A 17,419-nucleotide genomic window follows, 5' to 3' on the forward strand; every position below is an offset into this window, starting at 1 on the left:
GTGTTTTGTGTGTATTCAGCAAATATTTTTTTTATTACTTTTTTTTTATGTTACTGCATGGTTCGGATTACTTGCTATGAGAAAGTTGTGACCTTAAGTCTGACCTTAACTTCAACACCAAACTCTTTTTTGGCCAACTGTGATTATTTTCTGAATCCCTAAAATACTTGGTATCCAAGACACGATGGGTCATGAGTTTGTAAACTCAGTTGAAAGATGTGCTAAACGTGGATAGCGCCGATAAGAGATTGTAGCAACCATTGACTGTAGAAGAATAACGAGTCTGTTTTGAAAATAAAGGAATAGAAAGTGTAGATACTTGTGTCAAAATTTAGGGAGTAAAAGTAAAAAGTAAATACTCAAGTAAAAATACCTGAAAATTCTACTTAAGCCCAGTTACAAAGTATTTTTACTTGAATTTGTTACTTTGGACTTAGTCTATAACTTTGTCTCACTCATTTCATATTTAAGTAAACCACTGCAGTCTTCTACATTTGACTTATGGGAAAGACTTTTGTCAGATAACTGCATCTGTGTGTGTAATTCATATTCATGTCTGGCAAACACGTAAATAAGACAGCTTTGTGTGTAATTGGATCTTTAAAACATGTGTGTAAGCATGTAAGGCTGAGTTAAGGAAGCTGATGCTTCTCATTGTTGAGGCCAATTAAAAGAAAACCAAATCATGTGTTGTTTCAAGCATCTACTCACTCAAGTCTGACATTTAAAGAACAAAATACATTTTTTATTATTTTTAAAGTATCTTTTGTTCATACAACAACTGGGCAGGTGTGTGTGAACAGCAGGACAGATCATTGCTATCACTGTCTCATCCATGCTGGAGATGATCAAACAGCACTACATCCACAGTTTCCAGCATCATGTAAGACACCTCCAGTGGTTCCCACTAAGTTTTTTCACTCTTACCATCAGGGAGGAGATATAAAAGCTGCCCCAAATGAAAACCTTTACGTTTCTCAGGAGCTTCATAGCTCAAGCTGTGAGGATGGGAGGAAAGAAATAGGATTGACATCACATTACAGTATCATGCTTAATATCAGTGGACTCTTAAGCAAACCCATTCTCTGACAAATAAAATGAGGCCGCATGGCTAGGTGCTTGATTTTATACATGCAGAAAAAGAAAAAGAGGATTCAATCAAACGCTGCAATTCTTCAGAAAAAAGGGCTTGTATTAGAAAAAAAACAAAAAATATAAAAGTTCACACAACTTGTAAAAAGTGTTTAACAAATACACATGCTTGGACCGACCATTCAAAAATAGGCACTGAATTAACATTAATTAACAATCTGTAGCATTTCAGTGGAGCTACAAAGAAGCAGCTTCTTGCCTTTTCAATCAGTTTGCTTGCTGCTCAGTTTTGATGCAAATGGTTTGGGTTTGTTTTGTACTTTTGTTATTTGCTTTTCTTCTTTGTGCCAGAGAAACAAATAGATTATAATAACAGTGACTTCAGTTTTTCCAGTTGATTTAAAAAAAAAAAAAAAAATCAGCCAGAGCAAAATCAATACGCAAACAGATCTATCATTTCTCCCCGTTTACGAAAAAAGAAAACTACCTTAAATGATCTTGAATACAAAAACAAAATTAAATTTAAGGAAACTGAGTCCCTCCTGGATCTACAATTCATGTAAATCTAGAAAGATCTACAACACAGTTCATGTAAATTCACCTCCTCCTGCACCGGAAAGAGCTTTCTGATTAGGCCAACGGCTCAATAACCCCTCTGCAGTAATGTGGCTTTTTTGTTGGCTTTGAAATATACATCTCCCAGACTTTTCAGACTGCTCACATTTAGGGTCCCGCCTGTTAAGGGTGGTTTAAAGCTCACATGTCACATCCACTATCGCGCATTGGTGTTGCTTCGGCCGGTTGTGCAAATCTAGATTTTTGTAACATCACACCACTGCGTTGTGCTGCTGTGGCTGCCGCTGGGTTATAGACATGAGTGTATGATTGTGTCAGAATTCAGATTATAGTGAGGGTGATGTTGCAACAGTTTGAAAACATAAGACTTTGTGGGAAAAAGAAAAAAAATCTCTGCACTGTCTCTGAGTCTGGTTGACTTCAGGTGACAGTGTTGTCTGAATGTCAATGTCTATCATTCAGTTTCATTCGGCTACCTGCGGCTTAACCGCGGTGTCTTTACTCCCCTTCCCAAACACAATCACATTCTTGAAAAAGGTTTCTTTGTCGCATTGTGGTGATGATGTTGATCCTGTTCTCGGACAGCTCCTGCAGCTCTCTGATCAGCTCCTGCAAAGACGGACTCGGCCAGGGGTGGTCGTTGCGTTCACTTTTGAGAATGTATGAGCGCTCCACGATCAGCTCCAGCTGCTCGAGGTGTTTTAGATTGCTGAGGAGCAGGAGGTCTCTTTTTGGTTCCTCATGGAAATATCTACAGAAAAAGGGCAAAAAATATGTTTTAGACTCCTGATAGGAAGATCTGGTGCTGGGGCAACTGGAAACCCAGAAAGAAAAAATAAAAATCACATGACTCTTATCTGCAGATTAATGTTTGGGTTGTATTTAAGAAAATGCTGCAACATAGTTTAAAGTTCTAGTGCCTTTGTTAAATAAATGAAGCAAGTTTAAGCCACCAACATTTTTTTTTTAAATTGATTTGTCAGTCAGTACTGCATGAAGGTAATCAATGAAATGTAATCTGTAATAATTTCACTGAGCAATGCTATCTATCTACAATAACAATAAATACTAAATATAAAATAAAAATCTGCCATCTCACCGTATCCTGAGAGTCTTGAGCTGAGGAAATAGTGAGGGAAGCTTTTTGCAGAGACTGCCGGAGAAGCGGTTCTGATGCATGTCGAGGTGCTCAAGTTTCTTGACTTTCTTCGCGATGAAGCATAAATCCTTGAGTGATATGATCACTCTCAGCGCCAGCCTGGTCACACGGGGTGGAAAAGTGGTTGTATAGAACGCAAGAGAATTCCCACCTAGACAGACAGAAATCAGAAGAGTTACAGGAGGCAGTTTTGGCCTAAAGCTTGATCTTTTGCATTTTTTTTTTAAAATTTGCTTCTTACTTTTACAAACAGGAAGAAGGAACAGGCAACACATGGGACAAACAAAGTTTTCATCCCCTGTTTTCTGATGATGTATTTTGTTAGAGAGTTTGTCCTTTGCTAACTAAGGATGTATACAGCATCAGAGTATTCACTAAAATGCTGGCAGGCAACCTATACACAAATACTAATACCTGCTTTTTAAAAATAAAATAATGAGCACTATTAATAGTGCTGCTAGGACTTATGTGGCTAGTCTGTGCTACTGCTTTATTTTGTATATCAGGTCAAATTTGTGAAACTAAACTAAAACACATTGAACAATGGTGACACTCACCAATGATTTCCAGTGATTCTAGCTGTTGCAGATGATTCAGCCAGGACTGCAGACGACATTTGACGCCAACTTTTAGGTACCTATAGTGAACAGTCAGTGACTTCAGTGAGGTCAGTCCCCTCAGCGCGTTCTCAGACAGCATGGTTTCTGGGTAATTCACCAACTCCAGCGAAGTCAGTGTTGGGCCACCGTACACTTCTACAGGACCAAATAATGGGAGCAAGTTATTCAAACCTTTCATTACTTCTCTGCTAATAATTTGGCACAGTGGCTGACCTAACTGTCCCACCACTACAGGCTTAGCTAGTAAGTAAAACTCTGAATGGTGACTGATCAGTAAAGGACATCTTTAGTTAAGTTTATTAAGATCCTCATTAGTTGCAGCAACATAGCAGCTATTCTTCCTCGTGTCACATGTGATCCAGCAACTCTTAGCAAGTTGACTCCTTTAGGAAAAAACTATGATAAACAGTATCATCCACTCTGTACTCAGTAATGTCTTTGATGCTGCAAGTTAGATACATTGCTAATAAATGTATGAAATTACTGAAAGCTGTCTGATTTTGTGACCTGCTGAGTCACAAAATACATTTGATCCAGTTACACAGCAGCTGTAAATGGTGTAAAGTGCGATTTTCTCTTGATGAATGTTATTTTAATATTTCAGGTGAATAAAAAAAGTATACTGGTTCTGATGCAGGGTTATAAAATGCTGTAAAGACACTAGACTTACCTGGGTCTTCTGGGTCTGGGGGATAAAAGTAGTCGTCGGGCAGTGGCACTTCTGGCTTCTCTTCTATCTCCCAGGATAAGTGTTTCAGCTTCCTTAGGTGCAATAGCAAGTTATGGAAGGCCTTAGATGGCACCGGTTCCACCACCTGCAGCTTTCCTTCAGCCTGCTGGTGAAACAGCAAATATTCCAGATTGAGCAAGCGTGACATGCTGTTTACGAACTCAGCAGTGCTTGGCAGCTGGATGTTACACACACTCAGGTGAGTCAGCCGCTCTGCTAGCTGCCCAGTCTGACACTGCTGTAGCATTGGCTCGCTCCATGTGGCGTTTCGTATCCCGAGAGTCTTCAGGTTGGGGAAATCAGGCTGGTTGTCCACATTTTTCTTCTTGTAATCCTGCTGACCCTCCATGCAGACAATAGTGGTGAGCCGTGGGAGGGACTTCACAAGGTGTTTCCAGTCTTTGGGCCTCAACCGTTGCACTGCAACACGGGTCACCCTGCGATACTTTAGTGTGTCCCAGAATCCAGCTGTGTAACGTGGAAAGTTGGATAGGACCACCATGTGGTTCCGCCATAGGCATGGGTGGTCAATCAGCTTTTTGAGGACTTTACAGCAGCAGCGTACCCTGTGCTTTTCCTGTGTGCTCAGGTAGCTGAACACCATAACCCAAACTTCGGGTGGCAGATGTGATAGCCACTTGACCCTCATGTTAACTTATTGGAAGCCTCAGCTACAGGCCTGTTTAACGTTCCTTTGGCCTAACTCCTTGCCTTCAAGTTTTTGAAGGCAGGCTGCACCTGCAAGTTAACAACAATAACACTTTTACCATCCAGACTAAAATAATACAAAGAATATACACAGAACTCACTTAAGCCATCTCTCAAATAAGTTTATTTTTGGCCAGTTACTCAAGAAAGTCTCTTGATGCATGCTCAGCCAGATAAGGTCTGTTCAGTGGAGAAATGTTTCTCCCACTGAACAGAATCAACTTTTTTGGTATTTCCATACCTGGCTGTAGTCGAAGGACTACAGTCTTTAATCTCTTTTAAAGACAAATATGACTGCAAATTCAACAGAATGCAGATAAACAGAATCAACTGAAGAAAGCTTTACATTATGTCCTTCAACTACTCAACCTTATTCCTTGAACTACTTGTAGTTGTAGTCCTTCAACTACAGTGGCAGTCTTTAATCTATTTTAAAGACAAATATGACTGCAAATTCAAACATCATGGGCTATTTCTTTAAAGACTAAATCACTGAAAACAAAGCAGTATTGTATTAATCCAAGTTATAGTCATATAGCCATTGTTTGGTAATTGGTGTCTAAACTCATATTTATACGGAAGTTCAAAGTTGTGCTGTGAAGAATGAAATCATTATATTACTCCAAGAAAGCTATCCAGCTTTTTTGTCAAAATTATTGCAAACACTTTTACCTTAGTGCAGATGTGGTAAAAGCATGCTGAAAATAATTATGTGGTAAAATTAACATCCATTCAAATACAATGCTTTCGCCAAATGTCCCTCCAGTTTACGAATAAATGTATATTTAACATATCTCTTTAGTGGATGTATATAGTTAAAAAATAATTGTGATTTCTTACCTGGTAGAAACTCCTGGGAAAAATAAATTTGGTCTTATGCCTTCAAAAAACACATCCCCATGATCCTAAAGCCCAGAGGCAGAAGCTTTTCCAGCCTGCACACTCAGAGTCAAATGAAAATGAGTGAGTATCTCTGGTCTGCGACTCTTAAAAAGCTTGCTGGTACTTAATTAACATATGACTCCATGATGGAATAATACCTGCACATCCTGTTTATCTACAGGTTACTATCTACATGTGACCTTACTAATCAGCCTTTTGTTTTGTCCCTGAGTGTTTCAGTCTTGATTTTGTCACTTATCCTTTGTGTAGCGACAGACTCCTTGATCACCCAGATTTAAACCACACTTCAGTGATTGATTGCTGTCCTCTCCCATCCTCCTCTGCAACATCATAAAAGTAAGGCTTTGCGAGAAGTCCAGGGTCGCTGTGTCTGAAAGCCCACCGTAAGCTTCAACAGTTCACACCTACCTACACCCTTATTCATGCGTTCCAAAGCATTCACCTCATATGACCTCAACAACAACTCTTGATAGCTGAAGCCCCGCAAAAGAGTTAATGTCTGAATATCTAAACCCATCAGCCATTTTCTTACAGACAAAGCAGCCAGAAATTTTTCTAGGCAATGAAAGACAGATGTGCATGTGAGAACACAAATGCTCATTACAGTCAGATCAGAAAAGAGTGCTTAATCTGCCGGCTCCAGAAAAAAGTCTGTCCAAGGATGTCCAGCAGTGTGAATGGGTCTGAGACAACCTCTGACATGACCTGATTACTCAAACATTATTGGCAGTTCTTGTGTGAAAGAACTGTTAAAATAAAGTACCTTGAAGGATGTAAACAACTACAAAAAGACATGACTGCACTACAACAAGATACAAAATGTGTCCAGTTCTCTCTGTGATCACATTTGCAGTGATGTGTATAAGTGTTGGCAAACAAATGTTGCTCGCCTATGCAGCACATCCTGAGCACTCCACTGATTATGAAGTAGAGAAAGAAAGTTTTATTTACAGTCCATGTAAAGTACTCAGCCTGTACTCTATTACTTAAGAATTAGGAGGCAAAATCTTCACATCTAACAGAACTTTATAACACTCAAAAGTCAGTGGCCAAACAGCTGAGACTATTTAGTCTATAGTCTGTAGATGGTTTCTGCAAGCTGCAAGCTGATAATTATAGTGCATGTCAGCTCAAACAACATTTCTTATTCTGCAGTTTGCATATAAATATATTTCATGTCTTCAGAGGAACCCAAAGTTCTCATTAGATGATGAGTTTAACGCTCATTCAGTATGTTCCTTCCATAATAACACAAAGAGGTCTAACAGAATAAACAACCATGTTTTCCTACTGAAACCGATCCAAAGCATGTAAGTAATGATCTATTGATACTTTGAAACAAAGGGAGTGAGAGAGAAATGATCACTTATTTATCTACAGTTTACAGTCTTTTCATCTCATGGCCGGGTGGGTCAATGACTCTCATAAAACCCCAACAACTCTCGATAGCTTGAGTCCCCACAAGGCGGTTAATGGCTGGGTCTCTATAGCAGCCAGTTGTTTTCACACATGCAAAGAAACCACCAGGTTCTAGACATTAAAAGACAGATGTGCTTGTTAGAATAAAAAAGTTAATCAAAGTCAGACCAGAAAACTGTGTTTAATCTGCCGGCTCCCTACAATATAGTCTGTCCAAATATGTCCAGTGGTGAGAATGAGGCACAGCTTCGAACATAAAATGACTGAGCCATCATTTCCAAGAGTTCTGGTAGAAGTGTAAACACATTCACACTTTCCCCCCACTATTTCATTTTGCTATTCATCTCTGTGGTTTTGCTACAGCATGCACACTATATTCAGAAAGAATTCGCATCCATAATTCTTGCTAAACTATTGTATGTAAAAAAAAAAAAAAAAAAAACACCAAACATTTTACACTGAGCTGTACAAAAAGTTATGCCTCATCATTTTAGCTAATTGCTGATCAAAACTGAAAATATTCTAAAAAATAAATTACACTGGTAAACTGCAGATACAGATAAGAGACATCTTATAATTCTTTATCCTAGAAGTTGTAACATCACAAATTACGGTATAATCTCACCTAAAACATTAAACAGACTGTAACAGATCAGCCTAAATAAAGTAAAATAATTAAATAACTGGAAATTTGTTTGTGATTTAGCTCATTCTTTCCTGAATTTAAACATTAGCAGGGTTAAATGCATGCAAGCTGCAGGTTTTCTACTGTTACAAGTAAACATGCTATATCAGTTATTCATCATCAGTTTATAATATTAAACCGTTATCAGACTTACAGTGTAGATGCTCCTTTGAGAGGTCTTGACCTTTATTTCTTGATCAGCTGATCCAAGTGCTTTCTTGGCAGTTATGAGGGAAATGATTGGTCAACTCCTGGGAGGGACAAGGAAAGAGATTTAGTTCAATTGTATTTATGTAGTCCCAAATCACAACATCAGTTGCCTCTATGCTCTTTGCATTAAAAGGTAAAGACCCTACAATAATACTGAGAAAAGCCCAACAATCAGATGAGCAAGCACTTTGGTGACAGTGAGAAGGAAAAATTCATTTAAACAGGAAAAAATCTCATCTCCCGAAGAACCAGGCTCAGGGAGTGGGGGCCATCTGCAGCCACTGGGTTAGGGAAGCTGATTGTTTTTAAATTTCATACTTTTCTTTCTTTTCTTTTTTTTAAGCAATGCTATCCCAATGCTAATGATATATGTAAATAATGAATATTAATGGCCAGGCGACGGGCTAGCCGTAAACACAGCAATATCAAACATAGTCATTGCAAGCAGAAAGAAAAAAACAAAAGAAAAAAGGGCAACTAAGTTGGTATATGTAATTCCAGATCAAGTAGAGGAAAAGCGTTGGATCACAGTCAGTACTTTGTTGCAGCGCCTCCGACTTTCATAAAAAGGCAACCTGAAATCTTTAATTGGAACGTCTCATGTCACGTCACTTTAATCCACAGTTGCTTTGGACTGTAAGTCTATGTTCTTGTGTTTAGGTGTTACTGCTGGTTATTTCTTATCCGTGTATTTCAGCCAACCAATTTCTTATAGTTCTGTCACAAACACTCTCCTTTCTGCCCATGTTTTATTTTTAAAAGCATGCTGATTTGAATTTTCTGCCTACCTTTTGGCTTTTTGTTTCTCCCTTCTATACAGTTATCTGCTCCACCTTAATGTGTCTAACCTGCATCTGTATTTAAGGTTTGTTTTACGTACCTTAGTTTCCTTCCAGATGTGTTCGCAGTGTTCTTTTAGTACTCCTCTCATGACAGTCTTCTAATGTTTTTGCCTCTGCTTGCTTCGTATTTCTCTGTTTGTGTGGTTGCATTGATTACCTATGTCCTAACCCCTTTTTGATCACAAAGAATTTGAACCTTAATCTCATCAATGGAGTTGCACATTTGTGTCTTATCAGTTGTTACACTGCTGAAAGGCCCTCCAGTGTTTTGCAAGGAGCACTAAAAAGACACTTTAGAAATGTCTACCATTGCATTTTGGGGTAGCCTGTTTGTTAAGGGTCACTAGTCAGGCAGGACTCAAACAGTTCAGTGCGTTTATTTATTTACAGCAAATAACAGTTTAAACAGGAGATCAACCCCAGCAAAAGTCCACACAACAGGGTTATTCCACAAATCCACATGGATCCAAAGATTCTCTCCCAAGAACACAAAACAGCTCACCGCTCTCCTGCAAAGGTCCCTCGTAGACAAGGAAACAGCAGGTAAGCTGCTTTTTTTTTTTTTTTTTTTTTTTTTTTTGTCCCCACTTACAGGCAAACAGCACAGTCCCAGTGGTGAAGGAGCCAGACTTCACTAACTGGTTAAAACTCAACAATCCAGCAAAGACTGCAGCACTGCCACTACCTTAAGTGGTAGCACAAACAAGGACATCGGGAACAGGTGCGTGACTCCTCCAGGTGTGTGAGCCAGAGGGCAGGAACCAGAAGAAAGTCCCACTTCTGAACCAAAACCAACCCATGCACTCACACACTCGATAAAGGAGAGACAGAGAGAAAACAGAGATCATGCCACTGCTCTTTTTTCTGAAGTTGGGATTGCCATCATTATTTTTCTGGTTGAACTTAGTCATTCAGCCAATCAAGTGATTTCTCAGAGATGTTAATATGAAACTGCTGGTTAGCCTGAAGTCCTCTTTCTATCATCCATGCTTTCCCTGATAAAGTGCTAAATAAGTTATTAAAAACTGCATATAACTCCTGTACATCACACATGTTGGCGAGGTGATTATTAGGATGAAAAGTAAACTATGATAAATCAAAGAGAGCTTTTTTACTCAACAATGCTAGCTCTCTTTGAGCACAATGTGCAGACTTTAGCTCAGGGGTGGGGAACTCCAGGCCTCAAGGGCCGGTGTCCTGCAGGTTTTAGAGCTCACCCTGGGTCAACACACCTGAATCAAATGATTCGTTCATTACCAGCCCTCTGGAGAACTTCAAGACATGTTGAGGAGGTAATTTATCCATTTAAATCAGCTGTGTTGGCTCAATGACACATCTAAAACCTGCAGGACACCGGCCCTTGAGGTTTAGAGTTGGACACCACAGAGCAAAGAAAGCAGAACCAAAAACAGTTTGTTGTGCAGTCACTGGGGCACCCGTCAGCCTCCCGTTAAAGACCACAGACAAACCCACAATGTGGATAAACAAACAACCAGTAAATGCTGCTTTAAATGCTGCTGGCCTCTCAGCTTGAAAAGCTCAGCGTTTTGTTACCAGGACGCAGACACACTGGTGAACATGACAGAAGCTGTAGATTCTAATGGCTTCTCTCAGAAGATGAGGCTACAAAACGGCAGTAATTTACAGGATGGATGCCAACAGGAGATATTTTATGGGACCAAAGCTCTCACCTAATGCTGTCTGAGCTGTAAGAAGAGAGATCACTTTCTCTGATAGAGTTGAATAGGGTTTTTTTTGTAAGAGTTCACTAGACTAGCACTGCTTCCTTGCTTGCCCTAACTGAATGCCACTGTGTTTTCATGCACGGCGCACATTAAATACAATAAACACACATTTTCCCCCAAACGTTTCATAATTAACATTTGTGCTTTCCCCCAGCCTCCCACATCTGTACTCAATCTGCCACTACAGATGAGCTTTACACTTCGTAGCTCAGCCATTCTCTCTGGATTTTATCTGTCAATCCCCATATTCCCTCTCCGCAGCAGCTCTCACCTTTACTCCTCATCTTTTGCTTCAGAAAGAAATATCCGGACTACGACTCGATGCATCACTATAACTGGTCCTCAGAGGGTAAATTTACTTTTGCCAGAAGCAATTTTTCTGGCCCTGACCTGAAGAGATCTACCTGCAGGATCACATTTAGGACACGATTTTTTCTTTCTGCTTCACAGATGACTCTGTTACCACTCTGTAACAGAGTCATCTGTGAATGAGACAAGTCATCAGACGGGTTTAATAAAACTAATGAAATGAGAATCTGAAGTGCTGAATGAACAAACTGTGTTGTGTTGAGGATTTTTTGGCAGTGCACACAGAGAGGGTGAGTGTGCAAGACATTTTTGGCTGTAACGCTGCATCCACTGCCACACATGAGGTCATTTTTGAAAGAGCTTGCCAACAAAATCGGTGCAAAAATAATTTTTCTCTGCAGAGTTGCAATGGGATCGCAACAAGAATATTACTATAAGTAACACAACATTAAGTTGAATAAATTAGCACAGGTGAAGCAAAAGTGTCACCCCCAGAAACAGCCTTACTGATGGGATGTTTACACAGCACTTAAAGTTACTGTGCAGTGTGAATGAACTGCAAATGTGATGCTTTTTCCCAAGTCAAAGCAAAAAAAGTGAAAAACCAGTACAATCCCTTCCCTTGTTTCTGTTTGAGAAATGTGTGATCTACCAAATTTTATCACCTTAGCTGAAAATATTGGTGACACTCCCATTTCTTTTGTCCTTTACTTAACAAACCAAGCAGAAATAAGTGAGGCATCCACAAATGTGCAATAACACAAATGTGCAATAATCTTTCTGGCACCATTGTATTTTTCACTCTGTTGTATATAGCATTTGTATTCTATTTTTATCCTATTGTATATTTTATTCTATTTTATTCTACTGTATATAGTATTCTATTTTTATTCTATTCTGTACAGTTGTGTACTGTATTTATTCTTATTTTATTTTATTCTAATTGTCCTTCATAACTTTTGCACTGTCCACTTCCTGCTGTGACAAAACAAATTTCCCACGTGTGGGACTAATAAAGGTTATCTTATCTTATCTTATAAGCCACCTTTTCAACTGCTGCTACTAATTCCTAATGGCTTTTCCACTTTAAAGGTGTATTTATTTAAAAAAGGTTAAAATGGGTTTTCAACAAGGCTGTTTTTGAAGAAGTGAAGAACTCTTCTGAGTCCACCCAGTTTCACTTTAGTCAGAACACCAGTCAAGCAGAGACTGACACTGCTAATTTTCAAAGGTCATAACTGGGCCAGGGATGGCTTCTCTTAGCCTCATCCTGAACCTTCCCCTCTGCTTGTACACTCAGGGCACACGACTGGCATTTACTCTGCAGAGAGAGAACACATTAACACACGAATCACGTTCCTACCCACATGACCTGTGGGAAGACGTAAGTGTGGCTTTTAGCATGTGGACCTGTGAGAAAGAGTGCATTAAGGGTATATAACACCAATATCTCCATTATCACCAATGAACTGCATACTTCAATTCAGCATGTCACTGCAACTATAACATTTTTTATCTTATAATACTAGGAATACCGTGAAGTAGTATTAACCTTCACTGTCAGCTATTTAGTAGCAATTGTTGCTGTTTTTGTAACTGTGAATTTTACAAGTTTGCTCTTTTGTCTTTTTAAAGTTCTATTTATGACTAGAAAAATGGAGCTGTTACCGGCTGGAGCGATGAGCATAAAGAGATTATAAGAAAGAGGATATTGTAAAATATAGCTGACAAAACAAGTTTTTGTTGCAGCCAAATCTCTAAGAAACAATCCTGAACTGTGTAATACTTGTATGTCCATCAGATGATGTTCACAAGGCCAAAAAATGGCTTTAAAATGGTGAACAAAGTTAAAAACACCATTAATGACTCCATGTTACAAATCAGAATTTGTTAAATATGTTTCAACATATTCAAATTCTATAAAACCGGAAAGATTATTTTTATTTAATCGTACTCATGTGAGGCAAGCAAACAGGAAGTCAGCCAGATTCTGAATAAGTATTCAACAAACTCATGGCAATCATGCAACTCTATGCGCTAAACTCATTTATATTGATAAATAAGGAGGAGAAAGCTAAGAGTAAGATGAGCACGCAAAAATATATTTGTAAAGTCAGCACTATTTTCTCAGACTGCATACTAAAAGGTCTTGTCACTAAAAAGCCAGTGTTTGAGCTCATGTGTCAAGTTAAAAGGCCCTTGTGTAAAACCCTCAACCACTTCTTTCCGTCTCGTTGTCAGGTATTTTTGGTATGCATCAGCAATATGCAAATTGGTCCGTTTTTGTATCCTCGTTGGCAGGCAGCCGGCCTGTTTTCGGCTGGTTTCTGATGTGGAAACCAGTCAAGGACAGCAGGTTTTAGAGTAAGACTTTGTACTGGATGGCTGCCCATTTTAAATCAAAGGGAAATTAATCATGGCTATTAACTCTAAATAGAGCTTCAGCTTAATATTCCATTGTGCTGCTATATAATATATCACCTATATGCTGATAAAAATGTTCATGTGCACTTTATATTAGTTTGCTGAACTAACCAAGCATGTTGATGCTCCAGGCTAAATATTTAGTATGCTAAATCTAGCTCAAAGTTAGCCACCTTGCTGAGGTGTCCTTCCAAGATGCCACGCAGAAGGCAAAACATCCAGACTTTAATGCTCTTGCAGTTTAAGTACTTAGCAGGTGTGTTCCTGGGAAGTCTTTGAGTAATGACTGCTGTCCAACCTGCAATTAATCAAGGGGCCTCAAGTGAAATTTCCGCAGACCACCAGAGGGTCTACTTAGAGTGCAGACATGCTTTTCATCAGATTTTAACAACTGCCTGCAGCAACATCATAAAATAATGCCTGTATTTGTCTTAAAAACAATAAAAGAAGGCTGTTTTGCGGTTTCTGGTGGCAAGAAATTCAGAGGAAGGGTCGGCTCATGTAAAGTGGAAACAATGAATTCTGACTACTGGCTATAAGTTGTATCTACAAATACTATTAAGAACTATTCACAATCACATCCCTTTGACAAAAGCCAGTCAGGGTTCCTGCGATGCAGGTGAGCAATATGGCAGTTAGATTGTCATCCTCCTCAGGCCAAACCTTACCAAAAAAAAAGTTCAGCTGTTTGCTTGTATTTTCACCCTCTTTCTAGTATAATCTTCTCTCATAGCAACCATCTGGATGTCTTCCATCAATACATCCATGGAACACAATAGCTCTCCCTTTTTTCTGTCCATAATTAAAAGCCCGCTTCCACCTTTTACCATTCATAGTCCTTTTGTTTAAAGTCCCTACGTTACTGTCTTTCCTCCTCTCTGGCTGCCCCCCCAAACAAGAAATAGCACCGGAAATTGGCCCTGTTGGTAAACACCATCAGAAGGCGGTCCTTGTTAACCTTGGTCAATCTGGAATAGAAATCTTATTGGTTGATTTGGCAAAGATTTGACACTGGATGCCCTTGATGAACCCTCTTCTTTTACGCAGGGCTCAGGACAAGCACAAAGAGTACACTGGCTTGCACCCTAGCCCCCCTGGCTGGGTTACTTCTCAGAGGCAATATTGCTACACTTTAAAAATCCCATGTAAAAAAACTCTTCTGCAACATAACTGCTGTGATGGCACCCTTAGATTTATGGACTTCACATTTTGAAGAATTAATTTAACTTTGAGTCAATCAGTTTTGGGCGTTCGAGCCATACGTGGTCAAAGCTTCTGCCAGCGAGTTTAAAAATACAGTCCTCCAGGACGGTCTGTACCTCATATCAACCGTATTATTTATTTGATAATTCCATTAAAAATTCTCCAGAATCACTTCAGCAAGCATAGTCCTGCCTGCCACTCAAAGGGGTAATACTAGTGTAAGTTTAAAAAAAAAAACAAAAAAACAAAACGTAAAGTCTAGTTATTAAAAACAATTGTTTTGAAGATGAAAATTAGCTATAGAGACAACAATCAGATAGCCATCAGAACTGCAGTTTTTCACACCAACACACGGACTTCATCCCCAGAAGTTGCTCACAGTGCTTGATGAGAGATGTTCCATTGCCCTCTCATCAAACTTCCCATCCCCCCTTTCCCAGTCCCACTCAGGGAGTAATCACCCTCTGGCCCCTCAAACCTCTCAATAACATACACATGGTCAATCTGCTGTATGCAGAAATCCCCCCTCTCGCCAGATTACAGTGCCGGCCGGCCGGGATTAGTTTTCCTCTTCGTTTGTTCATACACAGATGCTACAAGCAGAGAGCTAAGCAGCTAAGGCAGCAAAACAAGCACACCAATGACATCTTCAACCCAGTTATCATGCGTCCCTCCAAGACCTGAAAAAATGCTAAGAGTTTGTTGCTTTTTTATTTTACTTAACTATAATAGCCTAAAATATAACTTTTGCAGCCCAAATCATATAGCAGTAACTTGTGAATTTGTGGACAGTACTGTACCTCTGTGTTAACTTGATTCATTTTTCTTTTCCTATACTACAATTATTCTCTGAAGCTGTCTAAACAATACATAAAATACTTAAGGAAATGTTATTTGTGTGCCACACAAATGCAAATGTTTTAACTTTGTTATGAAAAATGTATCTTTGGAAATTAAAAATGTAAGAAATGTGCCAAAGGAAATGAAAAAGCTCAAATTATTTGATAATAACAATAATAATAATAATGTGACAGCACTTTGTGTCTATCATAACCATTGTTGAAGTAATGGCATTACAAATTAATCATACTGGTTAGGAGCTTGAAAGAATGGTTTATTGTGATTTAATTCAACTTTTTTCATTGACAACCACATATGCATGTTCTGTTTGGCCAGTGTTGATTCATTGCATGGTGCTCTAAAAATCTACTGTTCATTTCAAGTCTCAAAGAGATGTTTAGACTTCACCAATTTTCTTCCACAAAAGCCGGCTAAGCCTGTGACGTCACTGAAAACTGTAATTTACACATTGTGAATGCATTATGTGCAGATGTTTTGGAGCAATGTCCCTAATCCTGACACAAAAGCACGGGATAGATTATCCAGTTTGTCCTCTTGAAGCTTGTAGTTCACAAAAAACATGATCACATGAAGTATTAACCCTTACAAACTTGAAGCAATGTACTACTCGTGTATTCTGTTTTTTTTTTTCTTTTGGAAATGACTAATTCAGTATTTACTAATAGCCTTTTTTTAAAACTCTGAATTAACTTTAAGAATTACTTCATGGTTAAGACTTGGGGTTTCAGGTGATAAATTTTTAAAATACAAATCTTGTAACTGCAATATAAAAACGTACTTATTTTCTACTTTCTTCTTCTTTTTGTGCAATTTCATTTGAAAACTTTTGCAATTTTAGAAATTGTGCTTTTAGTTTAAAGAGAACAGACAAAGAAACAGACATTTTCATACAAAACACAGTTTATTCGACAGTGTCTAGGTCCAAGTACCAACAGACCCCATACAAAATAAAAAAAGGGGGGGAGAAACAAATGCTACAAAGAACAGAGAGAACTTCCATCTACACAAAACATCTCCTTGAAAATACATTACGAATAACACAAAAAAAGTATCCATTAAAGATAATATATGTAAAGGAAATCCCATCATATTTAAGTGATATTACATAACAAGCCTGGTAAAATGTTGAATGGGAGGGCACGTTGAACGAGAGTGTGAGCGAGGGACCGTACGGTGTGTTTGTGTGCTTTCTTCTTCCAACAGACTGGGAGAAGAGGGCAACAGTCAGTGATGCAGCAGTCATGTGGGCAGGACAAAGAAATTACTTTAAAAGAAATTAAGAAGAAACAAAAAGGAAGGAGGTGGGGAACAAGAGGTAGCAAAGGGGTGCGCAGAGAGGTAGCAGATAGCGAGAGGAAGATTTCTAGAAGAGGTAGCTAGCAGATGGAGGAGGAGGAAGAGGTAGCAGAGATACTAACAGTGCCAGCAACAGGGAAGGAGTAGTAGTTCTGGTTAAGACTTCACATTAAAACATCCTCATATTGGATTTATTATTCACTTGTATGTCAGCTTTAGAACGATGCAGGATGGTGAATGCAGACTAGTTGAAATGATGATTAGAGCAGCAGGAATAAAATAAAAATTTTAATTTATTTAAAGCTAACTTGCAAGTGTCATAAAATGTTTTTAATGGGTTGAAAGCACTTGCTGATGACCTGACAAAAACAACTACGTCATGAGGAAATGGGCTTCCAAATGTTGAGAGGGACTCGTTTCGAGGAATAAAATTCCGATTTTAATTTCCAAGATTACTGACATGAAAATACTTGGAAAATGTGGGGAATACTGCGACAAACCGCAGCTAATAAATGGATCTTGTGGTGAAACTGTTGGGCCATTGGCTTTTTGGAAATATGCTGTCCTATCCTAGTCCTAATTTAGAGGAGAGACAAAAACAAAAACAAAAAGCCCATAATGTTCCTTTTTTCCCCTT

This window comes from Pelmatolapia mariae, linkage group LG10_11, assembly GCF_036321145.2.
Source record: "Pelmatolapia mariae isolate MD_Pm_ZW linkage group LG10_11, Pm_UMD_F_2, whole genome shotgun sequence".
In the NCBI taxonomy this organism is placed as follows: domain Eukaryota; kingdom Metazoa; phylum Chordata; class Actinopteri; order Cichliformes; family Cichlidae; genus Pelmatolapia; species Pelmatolapia mariae.